This window comes from Camellia sinensis, chromosome 9, assembly GCF_055761805.1.
Source record: "Camellia sinensis isolate YWXY chromosome 9, ASM5576180v1, whole genome shotgun sequence".
NCBI lineage: Eukaryota > Viridiplantae > Streptophyta > Magnoliopsida > Ericales > Theaceae > Camellia > Camellia sinensis.
The window spans coordinates 136,147,317-136,169,711 of NC_138969.1; positions in this window are offsets into that span (position 1 = coordinate 136,147,317).

Genomic DNA, 22,395 nt, shown 5'->3' on the forward strand with positions numbered 1-22,395 from the left:
AGACAAGAGAGAGAGAGTGGGCAAACTTTAAAAATGCCGAAACCCACCTTTCTTCTGATTAGAACGAAGCTCTAGATGAGCTTTACCTTTTTAACAAAGGGGCTAAGGTTGCGAAATCAATGGATGAGGGTGTATTTTAGAAAAAATGTGAGTTTTAGATGAAGAAGTAGAACTAGGGTTTTTAGAATGTCTAGAGAGAGAGACAGAGATGAAAAAGTAAGCCAAAAAGTGACTTTTACAAATTGATATACGAGCAAACTACTCACGCAAAGGAAGTATTGCTCGAGCGACCAGACACAGTAAGTAAGACTGCTCAAGCAAAGAAGTTTATCGCTTGAGGGAAGAATACAAACTCCCAAAAGTTTTACAGACAGAGGACCATCGCTCAAGCTCAAGAAGGACCGCTCGAGCCAATATCGCTCAAGCGTAGCATGTCAACTCCCAGCATCTCTACAAGCCCACAAAAGTACTGAGAGTTCTCAAAGACCGTTCAAGCGCAAGAAGTGTTGCTTGAGCGAAGAAGAAAAAATCTGGGCATGAACCATTTTGAAAAAATAACTCCTGGCCTGTTCCAAACGCAATCAAGACACTCTAATAACCAAACTCAATGAGGAATAAGGAGAAATAAGGCATGAACAATCATATAAGACAATGAAACCTAGATACAAAGTCTAGAAACCTACGCGGTTAGGTGCTAAGCCTTCTGGTTAGTACCGATAAAAATGGCAATAGGTAGTGCTTGTATAACCTACTTGCAGACATGTACGTAGGGATTCCTAGTATTGTATCCCCTACCCTGTTTTCCATTGTAAATGAAATGAGATATAAAATGAAGTGTGATACAATTTCGCATTGTATGGTTTTAGAAAGAGATATAAAATGTTTTGACACGAGCAACGCATATGCATTCATGTGGAAAACCATTTGACACGAGCAACGCATATGCATTCATATAAAACATTTTGACACGAGCAAAACATACACTGTGTTAGAGTAGCTCTACTGGGTTTTGGCTCATCCTATGTGGAAAACCATTTTTAGGTGCTCATGATATGCCTCCGTCAAGGCCATAGCTTGGGAGGACTTGGAGCCAAGAGTTTCTTTTTGTTATTGTTGTAATTGTTTTGTATAAGCCCAGGGCTTTACTTGTATTGAGTTTAAACTCACTTTTGTTGTAACTAAGCAATGTCTTGGAAAGTTGTAGCCACTAGGGCATTTATTTATATGTTTAACTTTTATTTCAAATCATTAACTTATGGCACATGCTATAGATTTAGGGTTAAGGCTTATGAATGTATAACTGCATATGTTACTTTTTGTACAATGTGATCATATGAATTGAAGGATATTATATTCAGAATTGTGTTATTATTTCATTAATATCATGGAATGAATTATGGTTATTATTTTCGGGGCGTTACAACTTGGTATCAGAGCTACCGTTTTTGAATACTTTAGGATCGTAAGATGTGGTTTTTTCCTCAATGAGTTATCTTGCTAGTTTATGTTAGAAGTAAACCTAACATGCTATGTGATAACATGCTTATGTGACTAAATGGGTATGGGATTTAATTTCTAAGATATCGATTGGGTCTACGAGTTTCTAGAAGTCCTGTTAGAAGAGTAGTTGATCACTGCTATTTCTAACTAGAACTCTGGCAACGTCGCGGGACAATCATTATCTAGAAAAGAAATTCGTATATGTTTACGTAACTATGTGCTTATGTGGAGTGAATTAATTCTTGTCCATCTTATTAGGACGCGAGTCAATTAGCTTCAGTACATTTGAAAATGTGCTAATCTCTTGTGTTACCTTCATTAGGATGTCAAGACGTGGACGTGGTGGTGGTAGGCATGGCAGGCCTGGACAGTAGGAGATGCCATTATTGGATGATATTCCGATGCAGAAGGAAGGGATTGGTCAAGCTAATGTGGCCAAACTAGTTGGTTAACAGGCTATAGGTGCTTTAGCCTGTGAGATGGGCAAAGCCTTGTGGGAATCCATGGACATTGTCAGAGTTGAGAATCAAGTCTAGGCCCATGTTATTAAGACAGGGTCGTCCTTTCTGAAGAGGAAGTTCTTCCGATCGAATCCGAATGAGTTTTTAGCGGGATTTGAAGGAGCCACTGAAGGCAGATGAGCAGTTAGAGCAAATGGTGAAGACCCTCGAGATGCTTGACATCGAGGACTATGGGTTGAGAATGACCATGGCATCCTTCCAGCTTAAGGGAGAAGTAGGTCAGTGGTGAAAGTATTCACGTGAGCGCATTGGAGTGACTTCGGAGGCCTTAGTCAACGCCTTCCAAGACTAGATTTTGCCTCTCACTACTAGGGAGAAGTTGAGAGAGCAGTTTCTGAAGCTTAAATAGTTAAACACACCAATGGTTGAGTTTGAAGCTACCTTTACTAGTTTGTCGAGGTTTACACCGAAACTCGTAGCGACGGAGGAACGTCGTTGCATTGAGTTCGAGAAGAGGTTGAGGACTAGGCTTCTTTTCAAAGTGGTTGGGTCTATGATTAGGAACTACAAACGCCTTGCAGAGGCGGTGGCTCATCTTGGGACCATGGTTCAGTAAGAGGAGGAGCTGATGAGGGGCTCCAAGTAGAGGAGTCAAGAGGTTCAGGAGGAGACTTGGGACAATAAGAGGCAAAGAGGTTCCACCCCACAGCAGTCCCAAGGAGCGCTGTCTAGATCCACTTTTCCTATATCGAGTTCGAGTTCTGGGAGAGGTGGTCAGGGAGGGATCACTTGCTTTAAGTGTGGTCAGCTGGGCCACAAGTCTTTAGTTTGCCTGTAGATGGAGGGAGGGTGACAGTCTGCATCGTCGTCGGCTCGCCTTTAGAGCCAGAGTCAGGAAAGAGGGAAACTACCTACTTGTTATCAGTGTGGACAATCAGGGCACATAAGGAGGTTTTGTCCTCAGTAAGGTGCCATATCTGGTGCATCTGGTTTGAGGCAAACACAGAGCCATCAGCCTACACCATCAGCACAAGCCTCGACGGCTACTCAGGAAGCCTCTTCAGCTCAATCAGTGTTTTGAACTTATACTCAGAGGGGTGAATAGGTAGAGCAGAGACCCATAGGGCGTGTGTATGATGTTACCATGCCAGATTTGTTGCCAACACCTTTAGAAGTGAGAGGTAACTTCTTGTTATGTAATTATATTGCCAATGTGTTGATTGATAGTAGTGCATTCCAGGGTTAGAAGTGGCTGAATTTGCATCTCTACTCAGGGTAGAGTCAGCTGTTGGTGGTGAGGTTGTGTTAGACTAGGGGTGTCGAGGTTGTGAGATAGATGTTTCCAGTCGCCGACTTTCTTTTGTCTTTGTCTTCATTAGTATGCTGAGTTTTGTCATCATTTTGGGCATGGATTGGTTATCAATCATTTTGTCATCATTTTCCAGTCGTCGACCATTATAGACTGTTACCGTCAGAGAGTCATGGTCTGCACCTCGAGTGGTGATTATTTTTATTTCTTTGGGGACCGAGTTGATAGAGCCTTGTTGCTAGTACATGATCCGAGTGGTCGGGGCGAGCTTAGTCTTCTTCTTGCTACTTTCTTGGGTGTTGAGAGTGGTGTGGTCCGAGTAGAGTTGCTAATGGTAGTTTGTGACTACCCAGACGTCTTTCTCAAGGATCTCACTAGTTTGCCACCTCACCGTTAGATTGAGTTCTCTATTGATTTAGTGCCTGGCACGGCACCGATTTCGATGGCACTGTATAGATTTGCACCTGCCGAGTTGAGTGAGTTAAGGATTCAACTCTAAGAATTGCTAGATAAAGGTTTTATCCACCATAGTACTTCATCTTAGAGAAGCAACTCTCTTTGCCAAGAAGAAGGATGGCACATTGTGACTTTGTATTGATTACCAAAAGTTGAACTAGGTAACTGTTAAGAACAAGTACCCACTACCATGTGTAGATGACTTGTTTGATTAATTGAAGGGGCCTTGTTGCTTTTCTAAGATAGACTTGAGATTGGGTTGTAGAGAAATGGTTTTGGAAATACTCTTCAGATCCTGGGAGACGCTAGTGATCCTCAGCTAGTCACCTGAAAAGACACAAACACTCCGGTCGGGGGTGCCGGAATTAGCACTCTGACGGACAAGTTAGTTCAGACACTCAGAACAGCTTGTTTCCCAAATTTAGTGAAATGATTCTTACATACCTTTCTAAATCTATGGTTCTTGTATTTATACTTGCTTTTTGGGCCTCGGGGCCTGAGCCTACTTTTATCTCATTTCCCTTTTATTCATTCAGAGCCACTGACCTCCGTCTATTCGGCTTTCCTAACGTATTCGGCATCCTAGTCACGCAATATGAAGCCGGATAGTATCTAATTTCTGGAGTACGCATCTTCCGACTCTACTACTTATTCGGCTCCCACATGGGTTATCACTAGTTGAGAGTGAAGGAGGAGGATATCCAAAAGACAGCATTCCGTATGCGATATGACCATTTTGAGTTTCTAGTAATGCCTTTTGGGCTAACCAACGCACTGGCCTTGTTTATGGATTTGATGAATTGAATCTTTCATGAGTTTTTAGATTGTTTTGTGGTTGTCTTTGTTGATGACATCTTGATTGACTCACCCTCTAAGAAGGAACACTTGCAGATTGTACTTGAGTTACTTAGAGCCCACAAATTGTATACTAAGTTCGGGAAGTGTGAGTTATGGTTAAAAGAGGTGAAATTCTTAAGCCATGTGGGATCTGGGGAAGGGATGACTATTGACTCTTCTAAGATAGAGGCAGTACAAGATTGGGAACAACCTGAGAATGCCTTTGAGATCTGAAGTTTCTTGGGATTAGCTAGGTATTACCAACATTTTGTGAAGGATTTCTCTAGATTAGCCTCACCTTTGATTAGACTGACGAGAAAGGGAATTAAGTTTGTGTGGAGTGAGACATATGAGAAATCATTACAAAAGCTTAAGGTTAGACTTACCATTGCTCCAGTGTTGATTATTCTAGAGAGGGATTTGGACTATTCAGTGTATTGTGATGCGTCTTGGGAAGGTTTGGGTTATGTCTTGATGCAAGAAGGGAAGGTAGTAGCATATGGCTCACGGTAGTTGAAAACACACGAGAGAAACTATCCTACTCGCATCTTAGAACTAACAGCAGTGAGTTTTGCTTTTGAAAATCTGGAGACATTATCTTTATAGTGAAAGATTTGAGGTATTTTCTGACCATAAGAGTCTGAAATATCTGTTTTCACAGAAAGATTTGAATCTCAGGCAGAGAAGGTGGATGGAGTTTATGGAGGATTACGACTTCGAGTTACATTATCTTCCGGGGAAGACCAATGTAGTGGTCGTTGCCTTGAGTAGAAACTACATCAATAGTGTAACTAGTATTGCCATCTGGGGAATGGGAGATGTTGGACGCTATTGGCAAGTTTGACATGTATCTTGGCCAGTCTGTTGAGTCGGTAGCTTTGTTTACTAAGTTGCACAACCTACACTTGTAAGCCAAGTTATAGAAGCATAATGGAGTGATCATGAGGTAGAAACCCTCCAGGAGAAGATATCTAGTGGGAAGGTAGAGAAGGGCTTGAATGTGTATTTTGACATGAGTGTTAGATTTCTTGAGCATCTTTTTGTGCCTGAGTTGTGTAGGGAGGAGGTACTCTGAGAGTTCCACCATTCGCGCCTTGCTGTACATTCGGGAGGTACAAAGATATACCATGACCTTAGTCGCCAGTTTTGGTGGGCGGGGATGAAGAGAGGCATAGCCTTGTTTGTTTCGAGGTTCCTTACTTGTCAACAAGTGAAAACCGAGCATCAGAGGCCAGCGGGGTTTGTTGCAACCCTTGCCCATAGTCGAGTGGAAGTGGGAGCATGTCATGATGGATTTCGTTGTGGGTCTTCAAGGAATCAACGGGGTAATGATGTCGTGTGGATGATAGTTGATCGATTAAATAAGTCAGCACACTTTGTACCTATGCGCACAAGTGATTAGGTAGATTAACTTGCCGACCTTTATATTAGGGCATAGTTTGACTTCACAAGGTCTTGGTGACTATCATTTCAGATAGAGATATGCATTTCACGGCTCAATTATGGCAGAGCCTACAGAATGCCTTGGGCATTAGATTGATATTGAGCACCACCTATCATCCTCAGACTAACGAGTAGACATAGCGTACCATTCAAATCCTAGAGGATATGCTTCGAGGTTGTGTTCTTGACTTTAAGGGGTCGTGGGAGAGGCACTTGCCTTTAGTGGAGTTTGCCTATAACAATAGCTTTCAGGCAAATATTAGCATGGCACTATTTGAGGCCTTGTATGGCCGACGTGTAGATCTCCTATGTATTGGGCCGAGGTGGGTGACACACCTATGTTAGGTCCTGAGTTAGTCTAGGAAATAATGGAGAATGTTGCACTTATCCGTAAGAGGTTGGTTTCGGCTAAAAGTCATTAGAAGAGCTATGTTGACCGTAGGAGGAGACCGTTATCATTTGAGGTAGGAGATCACGTCTTCTTGAAGATATCACCGAGACAGGTTTGATGAGGTTTGGGAAGAGCAAAAAGTTGTCTTCTGGATTTATTAGGCCTTTTAAGATCGTAGAGCGCATTGGGGAGGTAGCTTATTGTTTGGCCTTGCCACCACAGCTTTCCAAGATTCATGATGTGTTTCATATTTGTATGCTCCGAAAGTATGAACCTGATACATCACATGTGTTGGACTGGACTGAGTTAGAGGTAGATAAGGATGCTTCGTATAAGGAGAGACTAGTTAGAGTTGAAGATACTTGGGACCAAGTCTTGTGAGGCAAACAATTCCTTTGATAAAAATGTCATGGCGACACCATGGGGTAGAGGAAGCGACTTGGGAGCGCAAAGTGCAAGTTCGTGAGAAGTATCCAGACCTCTTGGTTGATGTCTGAGACTTGTAATGAAAATCTTATTATGTTGATTAAATGTAAACATTGTATATGTTTTGGGAAAAATGAATTGCATATTCAGTATTGAAAAATTGTTTATCATTGTTTTGAGAATGAATGACCGGTGGATAGGTCATGGTTATGAGTTTGACTTGTTATTATTGTTGTAATTGATTTAACACGGTGTTGTTGTTTGATTTAAAATGAGAATGAATGATCGGTGGATGGGTCATGGTTCTGAGTTCGACTTCTTATTATTGTTGTAATTGATTTAACACGGTGTTGTTGTTTGATTTAAAATTTCGGGGATGAAATTCCTTGAAAGGGGAGGTTATAATGATTCTAGTTTAGACCAAACCCATTTATTATTTTAGATATGGATTCTTTGTTTTATCTAGTTGTTTATATCCTTATTCATCTTATTCCTTATTGAATTAGGTTGTTTGAGTATTGTGGTTGCGATTGAAACATGTTGGGAGTTCATTTTTCAAAGGAGTCTTTGCCCAGATTTTGGTCATTTCGCTCGAGCAGTCCTTTGGTCGCTCGAGCAGTCTTTAAGAACTTTCAGTATATTTGCAGGTTTGCAAAAGTACTAGGAGGCTAGTGTTTTTCACTCAAGCAGTCTTGGCTCAAGCGGTCCTTCTTGAGATCGAGCAGTTAGCCTTTGTCTGCAAAACTTCTAGAAGTGTGTCATTGTGCACTCGAGAGGTAAATTTGTTCGCTCGAGCGATCTCACTTATTGTGTCTGGTCGCTCGGTCGCTCGAGCGGTTTACATATATTTCAGTTCGTAAAAGTCACTTTTGAGTCACTTTTTCATATCTCTCTCTCTCTCTAAACTTTTCCAAACCCTAAATCTAGACCTTCTCTCTCCAAAACTCATCTTCAACCTCTAAATACTCTCAATCTATTGATCTCTACACTCTAGTCCCTTTGATAAAAATGTAAAGCTCAGCTAGAGCTTCATTCTAACCAAAGAAAAGTTCATTTTCAGCTTTGTTGAGGTTTCTTCACTCTCTCCCTTGCCTTCTGGCTTTGAGATAGGGGGCTTCTCCACACTTTTGTATGGTTTTTAAATTGGTTATTTGCTTTTCTAAACAATGTTGTGATTTAGGAATTTTTGGATAAACCTAGGGTTTGGGTTTTGAAATCAAAAGAGGGGTTTCAAAATAATTTCTTAGAAATGATTGTGGGCTTGTAAATGTGGTTGAGTTATGATAAAATGGTCGATTTTTATCTTTAAAATTGATTTATAAAGAAAATGGGGGTTTTCCCTAAAATGTGAATATTTGATTTTGTAAAGAGAAAATGAAAATGATGTTGGGTTTTATGAAATTGGAATGATGATGATGATGATGATGATGATGATGATGCTAGAGTCGAATATACATTATCACTCCCATCTTGAAATTTTGGAAAGTTTATCTTTTATTGGAAATTAACTATCTGTTTAGAAATATCCATTTTAGGCTATCGATGGAGGATAGCTATGATTATTGTAAAAATTGCATGAGAATTAGGAGAATTGAAACTAATTTCTCATCCATTTGCATTGAGCATTATTGCATACTTAACACATTGAAAATGTATATTATTTTGAGAAAAAAGGTGAATACCTTAGTGAATCTAGGTAGAGGGTGTGGTTGTGGTATTATAGTTGGCCTATGTGTCCTTAGTGAAAATCCAGAAACCCACGCGATTATGTTCCGAGTTTTCCGGTTAGTACTGGTGAAAATGACAATTGGTAGTGCTTGTATAGCCTACTTGCAAACATGTACCTAGGGATTCCCAATGTTGTATCCACTGCTTTGTTTTCTATTGTAAAGGAAATGTTTTCATGAAGTGTGGTCTAATTTGGCATTGCATAGTTTTGGAAAGAGATATGAAACGTTTTGACACGAATATCACATATGCATTCACCTTACAACTTTGTTAAGATTCATACACTGTGTTAGAGTATTTCTACTGGGCTTTGGCTTATCCTATGTGGAAAACCATTTTCAGGTGCTGATGATATGCCTTCGCCAAAGCCGTAGCTTGGGAGGACTTGAAGCCAAGAGCTTCTTTTTGTTGTTGTTGTAATTATTTTGTACAAGCCTGGGCTTTAGTTGTTTAAACTCACTTTTGTTGTAACTAAACGTCTTGGAAAGTTATAGCCACTAGGGCATTTATATATCTGTTTAACTTGTATTTCATATCATTAACTTGTGGCACGTGTGTAACAGCGCCCGCGTGGGCCTCGTGCTACAGTTCGGACTCGATTTGTGTCACGGTTCTTAATCTGAAACAAAGAGTCCAAATCTGGCAAATCGTTTTGAGAAACAGATTTTTGAAAAAGTAGTGCCAAACATGGACTGCTTTGCCAGATACAGAGTCGCCACCTAAATATTTTAAAATGGGAGAATTTAGGAAACCCTGACTCGGTGCCGAAGGCCACATGTCCGTCATCACCGGAGTTGTCTCGGCTCGGGAGCTTGGGTACGATCGGGGAAGGTCAGCTATGAGCACCCCCTTTCGCCCGGTCCGAAGACCGGCCTCTACTAACCGTGATATCCAATTTTGAAAACGTTATGTGTTCTTATTCCGGTTATTAGCCTAGAATTACTATGTTATGCGCACAGCAAACAAGTATAGACCAAATCGCCCAAATTGGAACAAAACATTTCATGTTTGTTTTGAAAATGGTTTGCTACTCGCAAGTAGGCTAAAATGCAGATTTTGCCACCCTCAAGTGGGCTTTTTAGAAAAGATGATTTTGCCACTATCTAGTGGGCTTAAAACTCACAGTTTTAATGCATTATTCCAATTTAGGCAATTCGACCTTCACCCACAGGCATTCAAGCAGTTTATCTCATGTAAGCACTTAGCCGCATGGCAAGCATACTGTCATGGCAACACTCACACGCATGCTGGATGCTAAAGCAAAAATACTTACATCGTACTCCGTGCCAAAACAGTAAACTAGTTAGCAAACATGCATGTCCTAGTTCATGTTAAAAGTGGCTAATGCATCACATGCAAAATGCGATCTAGGCAGGCTCGGCTAACCTAAGCATGGCATATGAAATGCGATCAACTATCACATAGTCAATTTTTGAATTGAAGTACGAATGCAGTTAGCGTGATGTACCGAGCCTAATGCATGCAGTACAAATGTATGGATGCACGCATGCATAGCATAAGTTATGCTAAAATAAATGTGCCCTAATCTACCATCATAAGCAGGTAAATAAAAGGGAAGAAAGAAGTGGAGGTTGGAAGACATGCACACCACGCACCCACACTTATTACACAATTGCCCTCACTCGGAGGGTCCAAATAAATATTACAAATTAACTAACTACGCAAGCTAATTAATATTACAAATTAACTAATTTAATTATTCTAAGAAAACAGTAAACCACCTCGGGAAGCGCGCCGCCATGCGTAGGCTGCCTCTATTTTCTTTCCTGTGCTCCTCTGGAGGCTGCCAAAATTTCAGGACTGCTTCCTTAGGCACTGGGGAGTACCACCGGCTGAGTGGAATCACCACCGGCACTGGGATGTTGCCATCGGCACAAAATTAAAGCTGTCGGCAGAGAAAAGATTGCCGGCCGGCACCTTACACTGCCGGTCGGCAGAGTATTCCTGCAGAATCTGCAAATGACAGCAACAGAGGGCAAGGCAAAGCATGGCAGCACAATTCAAGGCATATATGCACCAACCATGTCCCTTATCATGATAATGACTCAAAGGGGCATGTGCCTCAATTCTCGGACCACCAATCACGCATTTCCATGCATGATGACCCAAAGAACCAAGTATGCAACTTTGATTTCAAATGTATGCAAACCAATCAAACAAAACTCCCAATCCCTATCACCCAAGTCAAGGGACAAGGAATGCATGCAAGATGCAATGCAACCTAGGCATACAAGCTAAGAATGCAACATGGCATGGCAAGGCACTTATGCAAGCATACAAGCATACATATGGCAATGCAAATAGATGAAAGATGGACTTATACATGAATTAGGCAGCTCTAGTTAGGCCCAAAACAGTGGCCAATGGAAGAAAATGAAGTGCCTCGAAATGCGTGCGCACGGGCACGCAAACCGAGGCAAAGGCATATGCAATGCAATGGCTAAAATGGCATATAGAATGCAACATGGACTTATACTAACATGAGAGAGCCTCAGCCACACTCACATAAGAGGCCGATGGATGAAAATGAAGTGCCTCGAAATGCGTGCACACGGGCACGCAAACCGAGGCAATGGCATACGCAATGCAATGGCATGGAAATGATATGCAAACATGCCAATGGGATTTCAGCAGCAAAATGAGGGGCAAAACAGCCCCGAAATGAGGCGAAAGTACGCCCGATGCATGGAATTCCTCCCGAAATGCGAAATTAGGCACCCGAAATGGCTTACAGCTATACAAAGCATGCATAATATGGACATGGAGCATGAAGACAGAAGCAAGACAGCTCTGAGACAAGCATTTTTACAGTTTATGACATGGCCAATCAGCAAGCAAAGATGGGGCTAAAATGGCATACAAAAACGGCCCTAAACATGCGATTATGAAGCAACTAACAGCTGCTAACTCCAAATAGGTTAGGGCCCTTCAACAACATTGAATAGGGGCCCAAAATATGCACATTTACAGTTCATGTCAAGGCTCAAAAACAGATACAAGCATGGCAAACAATTTATGCAAGATTAAGGCCACAAAAGGGCTATAACATGAAGTACACAAAATATTCATCAAACAGCCAAAGACCCTCAATGAAACATGACAAGGAGGTCAAAATATGGCTGTTTTTATTTCGGACCAAAGTCCAAAAACAGCAACATCAGGGGCTGCCAAGACATACAAAAATGGGACCAAAAGGAGGATATAAAGGGGAGTACAACATGGACTTCCCAAACAGTGTTGACCCTTCTTCAATGTTGAAGAGGGGCTCAAAATAAGCCTATTTTCAGTTTACATCAGGCTCTAAAACAGATTAAACATAGGCCAAAAATAACATGCAAGATTAGGGCCTAAAGGAGAGATAAAGAAGGAGGTGCTAGCTACTATCCTCAAACAGCAAGAGGTCCTCAATCAAACATGAAGAGGACCTCAAAATATGATGATTTTAAGTTTAGGTCGGAGCCCAAAAGTGCAAGCAACTATGGCTTAGATATAGGCCAAAAAAATGCGCAAAAGAGGGAAAATGAGACTCACCCTTGTAGAACCAAACTTTAGCAACCTTTGGACTGAGTTTGGGAGCTTTTAGCCTCTGGAGGACAGCCTCAAGCTGCTGGAATAGGCGTTGGATGCCTTGTGCTATGAGTTGATGAAGAAATGGCCCAAGAACAAGGGTGTTTGATGGTTGGATGAGAGAGATATGGAGAGAGATGGAGGTTTGTATGTATATATATCAGATATACATGGTATATCTCTGGTTTTTCTTGCCTCAAATCTCTAACCTAAACAAAGGAGGAGGAGAGGTGCATATATAAGCAATAAAGCACTTAACTTACAAGCTAAGTCAAGGGAAAGGGGTCAAAGGGGTTCAAGGCTTATTGGAGAAGCTTGGACAGCTGGTAGGCTTCTTGAGGAAGCCAAGAAAAGGGGTCAAGGCTTCCTCAAGAAGCCTTGAGCAAAGGGTGCAAGAAAAGGGGCCAAAGGTGTGCAAAGGGTGCAAAATAGCCACATATATGCACGTGGAGTAGGGTCTGTGCATCCCAGCTGGTACAGCTGGCATGCACCATACTTGGAGGGTGCAAATGGTGCAAACCGGCCAGAAAATTTGGTCGTCGGCCAAAATAAAGTGCCGGTCGGCATAATATTTTGCCGGTCGGCAAAATAGATTGCCGATAGATGATGCCAAGGTCAAAAAAATGCCGGTGGCTGTCCAAATTGAAGCCCCGGAAGTTATCTTTCCAATGGCGCAAACCTTGCATTAAAATTCCTTCTGTGCAAAAAGTTATGCCCTTTTCCGTGAAGCCGCGCAGATTCGATCCAACCGGGATGATGCCCGACTTCAACTGATCATATCTCCCCCACCTGGACTTGGCTCTAGGAGATTCTTGAGTGCAAAATGAAGCCCCGGAAGTAAGCTTTCCAACGGTGGTGGCCCCATAGCTAAACTCCAAGTGTACAAACAGATAAGCCCGATTCAGCGAGGGCTGCTCGACTCGCTTCTATCCGGATTCATGCCGAACTTCTCCCAAGCTAGTTTTCTCCTCTCCTTTCCTCTTTTCTTCAACTCCAAAACCCTAAACAAAGTGTTTTGAAAGATTTGCCTCTCTTCTTGCCGAAGAAATTGATTCTTTGCCCTGCACATCTCTCAACACAGAGCAAACCATCAGTAGTGCCCAAGTCGTAAGGGCGGTCAAAAATGGGGTGTCTACAACGTGCTATAAATTCAGGATTAGGGCTTATGAATGTATAACTGCATGTATTACCTTTTGTAAAATGGGATCATATGAATGGAAGGATATTATATTCAAAACTATGTTGTTATTTAATTAATATTGTGGGATGAATTATGGTTATTATTTTCAAGGTGTTACAGTATATCATCATTGTGGTAAAATTGGTCACATAAGCCTGTATTGTTTTGAGTTGTATGGCTTTGTTAACAGAAGAAATAGAAAATCCAACACTTCTTGGGTGAGGAGACAACCTTTTATGTCAAAACTCCTCACAACAAAACTCGGGCAGTTTGGATTAAAAAGAATAACCTAACATGTTTTATGGTTCACACCACCTTTAAGGCTCATAACCCTAGTGTATGGTATCTTGATAGCAGTTGTTCACATCACATGTCCGGTGACAAATCTTTTTTTTACCATAATTGATCAATTTGGAGGAGGTCATGTCACATTTGGAGACAGTAGTACTTCGAAGGTCATTGGTAAAGGATCTATAAGTTCTCTAGGACTACCAACACTTGATAATGTTTTACTTGTAGATGGACTCAAGGCTAATTTGATTAGCATTAGTCAAATGTGTGATTCACATCACGAGGTTTTATTTTCAAAAGACAAATGTCAAATTTTGGATTTACAAGGAAATACCATGATTCATGGAATTCGCATGTCTAACAACTACTATGGGATTCATTCCACAAATGACCTCACTTGTCATTTAGCCATCATGAGCAATGTTGACCTTTGGCATCAATGGCTTAGACACATTAATTTCAAAGATCTAGCCAAAGTGGCCAACAATGAACTTGTTCAAGGCATTCCTAAATTGGGAAAGCCAACCAACACTGTGCGTGGATCATGCCAATTGGGTAAGCAAACCAAAGCTCTTCATAAAAAGATGAATCATTTGGAAACCAAGCGCCCCCTTGAGCTTGTTCACGTGGATTTGATTGGACCAACACGAACTAAAAGCATTAGAGGTAAAAGGTATATTTTCTTAACTATTGTCAATTTTTCTCGGCTTACTTGGGCAATGCTTTTGAAAGAAAAATCTAAAACTTTTGATGCTTTTAAATCCGTGGTCCATAGAATTCAAAATGAACAAGGGTGGGCTATTGGGCAAATCATAAGAATCCAAATGGGCCATGGTCGTGAATTTGAAAATATATTTTTTTTTTTCAGATTATTGTGATTTGTACAGTATTAGACATGAATTTTCCGCTCTCATTACTCCACAACAAAATGGAGTAGTCGAGAGGAAAAATTGTGTTGTTTAGGGTCATGCTCGTTAGCAAGAAACTACCACTCAAATTTTGGGTCGAAGCTGTTAATACTGCTTGCTATGTCATAAATCGTGTGTATTTGAGAACCAAAACTTTGCACACTCCTTATGAGCTCTAGAAAGGAGTAAAACCAAATGTCAAATATTTCAAAACTTTTGGAAGCAAATGTTTACAATGATAAAGAACAATTGGGTAAGTTTGACTCCAAAAGCAATGAAAGTATTTTTCTTGGCTATTCCACTACAAGCCATGCTTTTCATGCTTATAATTCTCGCACATTGACAGTTATGGAATCCATAAATGTGACTGTAGATGATGCAGGAAGTTCCACAAGCCAATGTGAAGATATGGTGCAAAGTGTAGATCACATATTCGACATCACACCAATTGAGCATGAAAGGACTCAAATGCCCAACAAAGAAACTATGGAAGCTTCAACTCATGAGGAAAGTGAAGAAGTTCAAGATGAAGTGTGTTCTAGTTCATCAACATGTCCAACTTCAACATTGGAGCCACCATCAAGGGTAAAGCTTAATCATCCTATGCAACAAGTAATAGGTAATGTCACAAACAGAATGAAAACCCAAAAACAACTTCAGGAAAAGGTATCTCATTTTTGTTACATGTCGATGATTAAACCTAAAAATGTGAAAGAAACTTTACATGGTGATTTTTGGATAAATGCAATGTACGATGAACTTGGCCAATTTGAGTGAAACAAAGTTTAGACTCTTGTCCCTAGACCTAATGATACAAATGTAACAGGTACTAAATGGATTTTTAAAAATAAAAATGATGAAAATGGTACTGTCACTCGAAACAAGGCCAGGTTGATAGCTCGGGGATATACTCAAGTTGAGGGTGTGGATTATGATGAGATATTTGCCACTGTTGCACATCTTGAATCTATTAGAATTCGCCTTGCCACTGCATGCTACCTTGGGTTCAAATTGTATCAAATGGATGTCAAAAGTGCTCTCCTGAATGAATTTCTCAAAGAAAAGTATTTGTTGAACAACCTAAAGGTTTTGAGGATTGTCATCACCCTTCCTATGTCTACAAATTAGACAAAACTGTTTATAGTCTGAAACTGACGCCTAGAGCTTAGTATGAGAGATTAACATCTTTTCTTATTGATCGGGGTAGACAAACCATTGTTTGTTAAAAGAACCAAGGGTCAAATTCTTGTTGCCCAAATTCTTATGGATGATATTGTGTTTGGATCAACTTCGGAATCTCTCGTCACTTATTTTTCTAAATGCATGACACATGAATTTGAAATGAGTATGATGGGTGAGTTGTCTTACTTCTTGGGTCTTCAAATCAAACAATTGTCTAATGGAATGTTTGTGTCTCAAACCAAATATGCTAAGAATCTTGTATCTAAATTTTGTCTTGAGTCCACTAAGCATGCACGAACACCTATGAGCACTAGTGTTAAGTTGTCTAAAGATGATACCGGTAAAGAAGTTGATCCACCATATATAGAAGCATGATAGGAAGTTGGCTTTATCTCACAGCAAGTCATCCAGATATCTCTTTCAGTGTTAGGGTGTGTGCTCAATATCAGTCTTGTCCTAAAGAATCTTATCTATTTGCAGTTGCATCATTAAATATGTGAATGGAACTTTAGAACTCGAGATTTGGTACTCATTTGACTCCTCTGTTGATATTGTTGGGTTTTCTAATCTGATTGGGCAAGATTGCAGATGATCAAAAAAGCACATTTGGGGGTTTTTTTTTACATGGGTCACAACTTGGTGTCTTAGCATAGCAAGCAAAATGCCATTTCTCTCTCCACCCCTGAAGAAGAATACATTGCGACTGAAAGTTGCTATGCACAAATGATCTGGATGAAGCAAATGCTTCATGACTACAGTTTGGACCAACAAAAACTCACTCTATTTTGTGATAACACAAGTGCTATCAACATTTCCAAAAATCATGTCCAACACCCACGCACAAAACACATTGAGTTAGTTAAAAAAAAGGTCACTTGTTCTTAACTATGTGTCAACCAAGAATCAAAAAACTGATACTTTCACTAAACCTCTAAATCTACTTAGGTTTAAATACCTTAGAAAGTCTTTAGGGGTTTTGCTCATTGATTGATTCTCTCATTTCTTTTTTCAAAATGAATCTTGTGTTCCTCATCGGTTTCTCAAAACTTGTGTTTTGCAAAAAAAAATTGATTTGATCATTCTGCGTGGAATTCTCTTTCATTGAAAGAATTGGTGATTGGTGAATTTTTTTTATCTCATTTCATACACATTTTTTGGAGGTCTAAAAGTTTAGCCTTTGTACATAAAAGATTCTGATAATGTTCATCATAATCGTGTTCTTATCTCTTGAGGATTGTTCAAGTTCAAATGAACAATATATGATGATGAGAGCATGACCTTTCTTTGTGTTTTGTGAAAAGTCAAGGAAAAGGCTACATGACTGAGTGTGTTATAGCTATCATGATTCAAAGGATTAAATTCATGTTTCATGGATTTAGCTACCACTCTTTACAGTGAGAAAGTCGCCTTTGACAACCATGTGTTTCTTTATTTTTATTTTTTATTTTTTAAAAAGAAAAAAAAAGGAAAAGGGGCGGCAGAAATGAATCTCTGAAATAGTGAAACTCTCTAACTTATACTTGCTATAAAGAAGACTGACATCCAATAATGAGTGTGCCACAATCTGTGATGTGAATAATCCATGCTACTCTTTTCATGGCAGGGTTAAACATTGTGAACTTCAATTTCACCCCACACACTTTTTGTATGAGATACAAAATTTTCTTTCATCCAACTGTTTTCAAATAAGGTTGTTGGCCTATCTCATGATCCTATATTCTTGTTCAAGACACTTGTTTTGTGGTTTATTCCAGCGAACTCACAAGGTCCCTTGTTTTTTCCCCCATTTCAGTGTGCTTATTTGTCTTCCCGCGCCTGCAGTGTGTCAATCCACGCCCGCAGGTGTTAAGTTGTTTGCGGCCGCAGTATGCCCAACCACGCGCCGCGATGAAAGATGGATAAAACCCTCAAGACAGTAGGTCACGATTACAGACTCTATTTCTTCTTCCCTTCCTTTGCGGTAGTGTGTCTTTCCTCCAAGCCCTGTTGGTTTTCATCCTTTGTTATCTTCATTTGACTGATTTCTCTCTCTAATCTTCGGTTCTTGGTAAGATTCTTCTCTCCGTCCTCTCTCTTTCTCACGGTTTTGCCCTAGGTTTGTCATTTTTTTATTTTTTTTTTTTTGGATCTCTCTCTTTCCTGCCTCTTGTATTTCGATTAAGGGTCTATTTCTAGTATTATTTTTGGTTTTTTTTTTAGGGTGCCCCCGTTGTTCTCTTTCCTTCTATTCTTGTGTGTGGTTACCATGCTGAATCCTCTAGAAGGCAAAAGAAAACCACCCAGAAGCCCCTCTTTGACACTGCCATTTTTCCATCCCTTGATCATGAGAAAAAAATTTAGGACTGTTTTTCGACTCGTAGTGTCTTGATTGAGCGTAATGTCGAGCCTAATATGTTTGATGATGTGCAAATTGACAGGTGGTTCGCTTCCATTGAAAGTGCCCGGGTGCTATCTTGTGATGGTTTACTGAACAAATCTTGGGTTCATGAGTTCTTTTGTGACATTCATAACATTTCCCTTGATGACTCCTTGTTTGATTCATTTGTTCAGGATAATACCTTCACCTTTTCTATTGAGTTTTTAGCTCAATATCTTCATATTGAGCGTCCTGTTGAATGTGATTATCCTGCCGACATGAGAGGTTCCCATGACCCCATTGATTTCAATTTGGTTGCCTACTCTTTGTTAGGAGTTCCTCACTTTTGGGTTCTCGATACTTTCTTTTATTATCGTGATCTTACTCCCTCCTAGCGACTACTTAATCTTATAATGGCTACTGACGTCAGTCTTACTCTTCACTTTTCTGATCTCAACCAGGATCAAGGATATTTTCTGTATTGCATCAGTCAGAATCAATCCATTGATCTTCCTCTTGTTATCTTTCACCATATGCAGGGTATCTTCTCTGGCAAAAAGAAACTTGGGCTTCCCTATGGATCTCTTCTTACTACCATTCATTCTTTCCATGACGCATCTGCTAAGCTGGATAACAACATTGTTGATATTGGTCTGCCTATCTCCAAATGGACTGTTAGCCTCTGCAATGCCCATGTGCGGTGGAGAGCTAGTAGAGTTTTAGGTCGACATGGCGTGTGGGAGGTACTGTTGTTACTGGTGCAGCTATTGAGAGGGAGCTCGTTGCTGGTGCACCAGCCGAAGGGGAGCATGACTCGTCTCTTCAGGACTAGCTGGTTCATAGATCTAAATATCGGCCGGTACGGTACGTATCGGCCGATTCGTACCGAAAAATTGAAGCACCGATTCGGATATGGACCGATATAGCGGTAAGAATGAAATTCTCAGTCGTAACGTCTGAGTCCCGGTACGTGGCGGCCTGAATCCGATACATATGACGATACAGTCCAATGCACGTTGGTTGCCATCGGTACAGATGAAAACCAGTGCAGAAAACCTGCAAAATCTAAACTTCTTTGGGCTGTGGAGTTCACTTTGATCTTTAAGCTTCTTCAAAGACGGCTTGTCTCTGAGTTGCAAGTTATAATTTGTATTTATGCTTTGTTTTTGGTGAGTTGTTGTGCTGTGCTCTGTATTTTGGTGAACCACTGCTGCTATGCTCTATTTACGGTTTTTTTTTTCCCTCGTTTTTTTTTTGTTTATACACCTACACTGCACCACTGTTTATATTAATATATATATATATATATATATCGGTTGAGTAGAGCAAGGGATAATAAATAAATAAATAAATAAATATTCAAATCAAATCTATCAAAAGCTTGGATTAGTGGAAAGGTTTGTTATTAGTTTTTTATTTTTTTATTTATTTGTTTATTTTTTGGTGCTATGTTTTTGTTTTTTTTTTTTAATTTGTGTCTTGCTTTGGTGTAAATGCTTAAGATTTAGAATTTTTTTTTTTAAAAGTGGTTTATTTTAATCAGATTTTTATTTTTATTTTAAATATATTATTGTTACTAAGTAAATTAGAATTACAATATTTGTGAATTGAAATTTGTTATTGTAGATAATTCAAAGTTATAATTGAGACTAAAACAAATATATATCATTTAGTTGAAAATGAGTCAAAAGTGCTCCTACATATCAAAATTTTGATTAAAATGTGACAAATTAAGGCTAAAAGAGTAAAAAAAAATGCATAAAATTGAGTTTTAGAGGGATTGCTAATGATTTCTAAAATTTCACGGCAGCGACACCCGATTCCCGATACGTATCAGCCGATACTACCGATACCGATACTCCGCGATCGATACCGTTACGTTACCCGATACCGTGATTTAGAACTATGAGCTGGTTCAAATGCAAGCCTCTCAGCTTGCCTTTCAGGATAAGATGCGGGGATGTATGGCTCATATGGAGGCTCGCTTTGATCGCCTTGACCGGTCTACTTCCTCTCTTGTTGATCAAATACGCGAGTTGTGCTCTTTTTTTCGCTAGCCTCCTTCTTCATGAGTACTTTTGTGGTTGTTTTCAGCTGAGCATTCTATTTGTCTTTTAGTGTTTTGGTTGTATGCTCTCCCTTTGTCAATTTTGAACAAAAAATGGGAGTATGTATTGTTTGGTATTTGGATGTTTATTTGGGTTTTGGATATTTGTTGGTTTTCTATAGTTTGTTGATGGATTGTCTATTCTAAACATTGGATGTGTTGATTTTGGATTTATAAAAGATCTAGTTTGGTTTTATATTTTGGTGTTGGTGGATTTTGCATATATATATTGGGTTGTCTATCTATTGTTTCATGCAGGATTAACACATGATGTTTTGTCTCAGAAATTGCCAAGGGAGAGATTGTTAGGATTTTTGACAATTTCCCCCTTGACAAAACAAATCTTTGTTGCATATTTATCTTATCAATATATTATTCTTGGTTTTCTCAAAAGTGTAGGTTTGAATTGTTTGGCAAGCATGGGATCAAGGATGGCTGGTTGTCTGATAAGAAAGCACGAAATTTGTGCCTCAAAACATGGAGAAAAGAAAGACTGCAAAAATCAGAATTTGTAGCTGGTCTGACATTCTCATTCGCTCCAGCGAATCTCCTAATCGAGCCTGCGATGTGTTTTTGTCGGTCGTGACAAGGCCGCGACCAAGTCACAAAGGAAATCAGCTCTCAATACTTTATCTTCAGGTCAGTTATGTGCCCACGAACACATACTCGCTTCCGCTAATAGGGGATTGGGCGGTCGTGACTAGGACGCGGTCCAAGCTATAATGAAAACATACTCCCAGCATTTTTTTACTACAACTTGCAAAGGAGGTCTAGTGACCATGAGGCTCATGCCCCCGAAGGCCTAATGTCTATTTATATCTGGCTTGTTCGGTTGTGTTATTTGGATCCCTTGAGTCTGTGGGTCTTTTGAGAGAGAGCTATAGTTAGATTACATTGTATATTTCTCTCATGTGTTACTTAATGATTCATTCTCATTTCTTCGTTCAAGGAAATTATCAAGTCTAAACCAAAATCGCAAAATAGTTCATGAGTGTTCTTGAGATGTGAGTGTGTCGTGGATTCGACATCTCTCTAGTGAAGGTGGATATCCATGGATTGAAGAATAGAGGTCAAATATTTGTAGGTCTCAAGCAAGCACGTGTGTCTGGATTGGTCGGTGCAAGAAAGGTCTTGTATTACTCTTCTTCATAGTGGATTGCTATTGTGGCCGAGGGCTCGTGGTCTTTTAATCATATGTTGGTGGATTCCAACTGTGGTTTTTTCACGTAAAAATCTTTTTTATTGTGATTATTATCTTTTCTTTCTTTTATTGTTGAGCTCGGTTGGTTCGAATATATTTAAGTAATAATCACAAGATCATGGGACTATAATTTTTCAATTATCTTCAATTATGTTCTACCATTTTACCCTTATCTATAAGCACATTTTTTACTATTTGTGTTTTCAATTAATAGACCGTATGAGTTTAAAATTTTGTTCTTATAGATATAATAAATTTAAAATTATAGGTTTTTTTTTTTCCTTTAGCAATTCAGTTTTTTTCACTTACTTTTTTAGTTTAATTTGATTTCATATTTTTAAAATTAGTGAAAAAATAACTAGAGCTGATGGATGGGCCTTACCTAGATTTTTTGCCTAAGCCCTGAATTGTTCAGGGTAGCTCCTATTTTTTCTGTCATCTCATTTGCAAAATAGTAATGGAGCCAAATGAAAGAATAACAGTGGAAGATGGAAAATCTAAACTTATTTTTGAAGTTGTGCAGTGGTGAAGAAGGTGGTACTGACATTAGGAGAGTGATCGAAGGCGAAAGGGAAGGGAAAGGGGTAGCAAGAGTAAAGGAACGAGGAAAGGACAAGGGGTGCAGTTGTGGGAGAGATATGATAGATGGATGGGAGTGGCAAGGAAGAGGTTGCAAAGAGATGGACAATAGTGGTAGGTGGCAATTGTTTGTAAATGGTGCGGGGAGGGAAAAAGGGCACTACAATTAGGGTGGGCATATGGCACATCAAGGTTATTCTATATAATAACATAATATGTACTAATTCAAATTCAGCCCAACTCCATACTCAAATTTAAATTAAAATGTCAAGTCCACTCAAGAAAAATTAATAATACAAACCCAAGCATGTCGCTAATTAATTAATAAATATAAATATATTTATATCACAACTTAAATTCAAAATAATATTAATAGTTTAGGCCCCATTTAGTAACATTTTTGTTTAAAGAAGTTTTGAAAAAATTTGTGTAAAAACTTGTTTAGTGTTTAA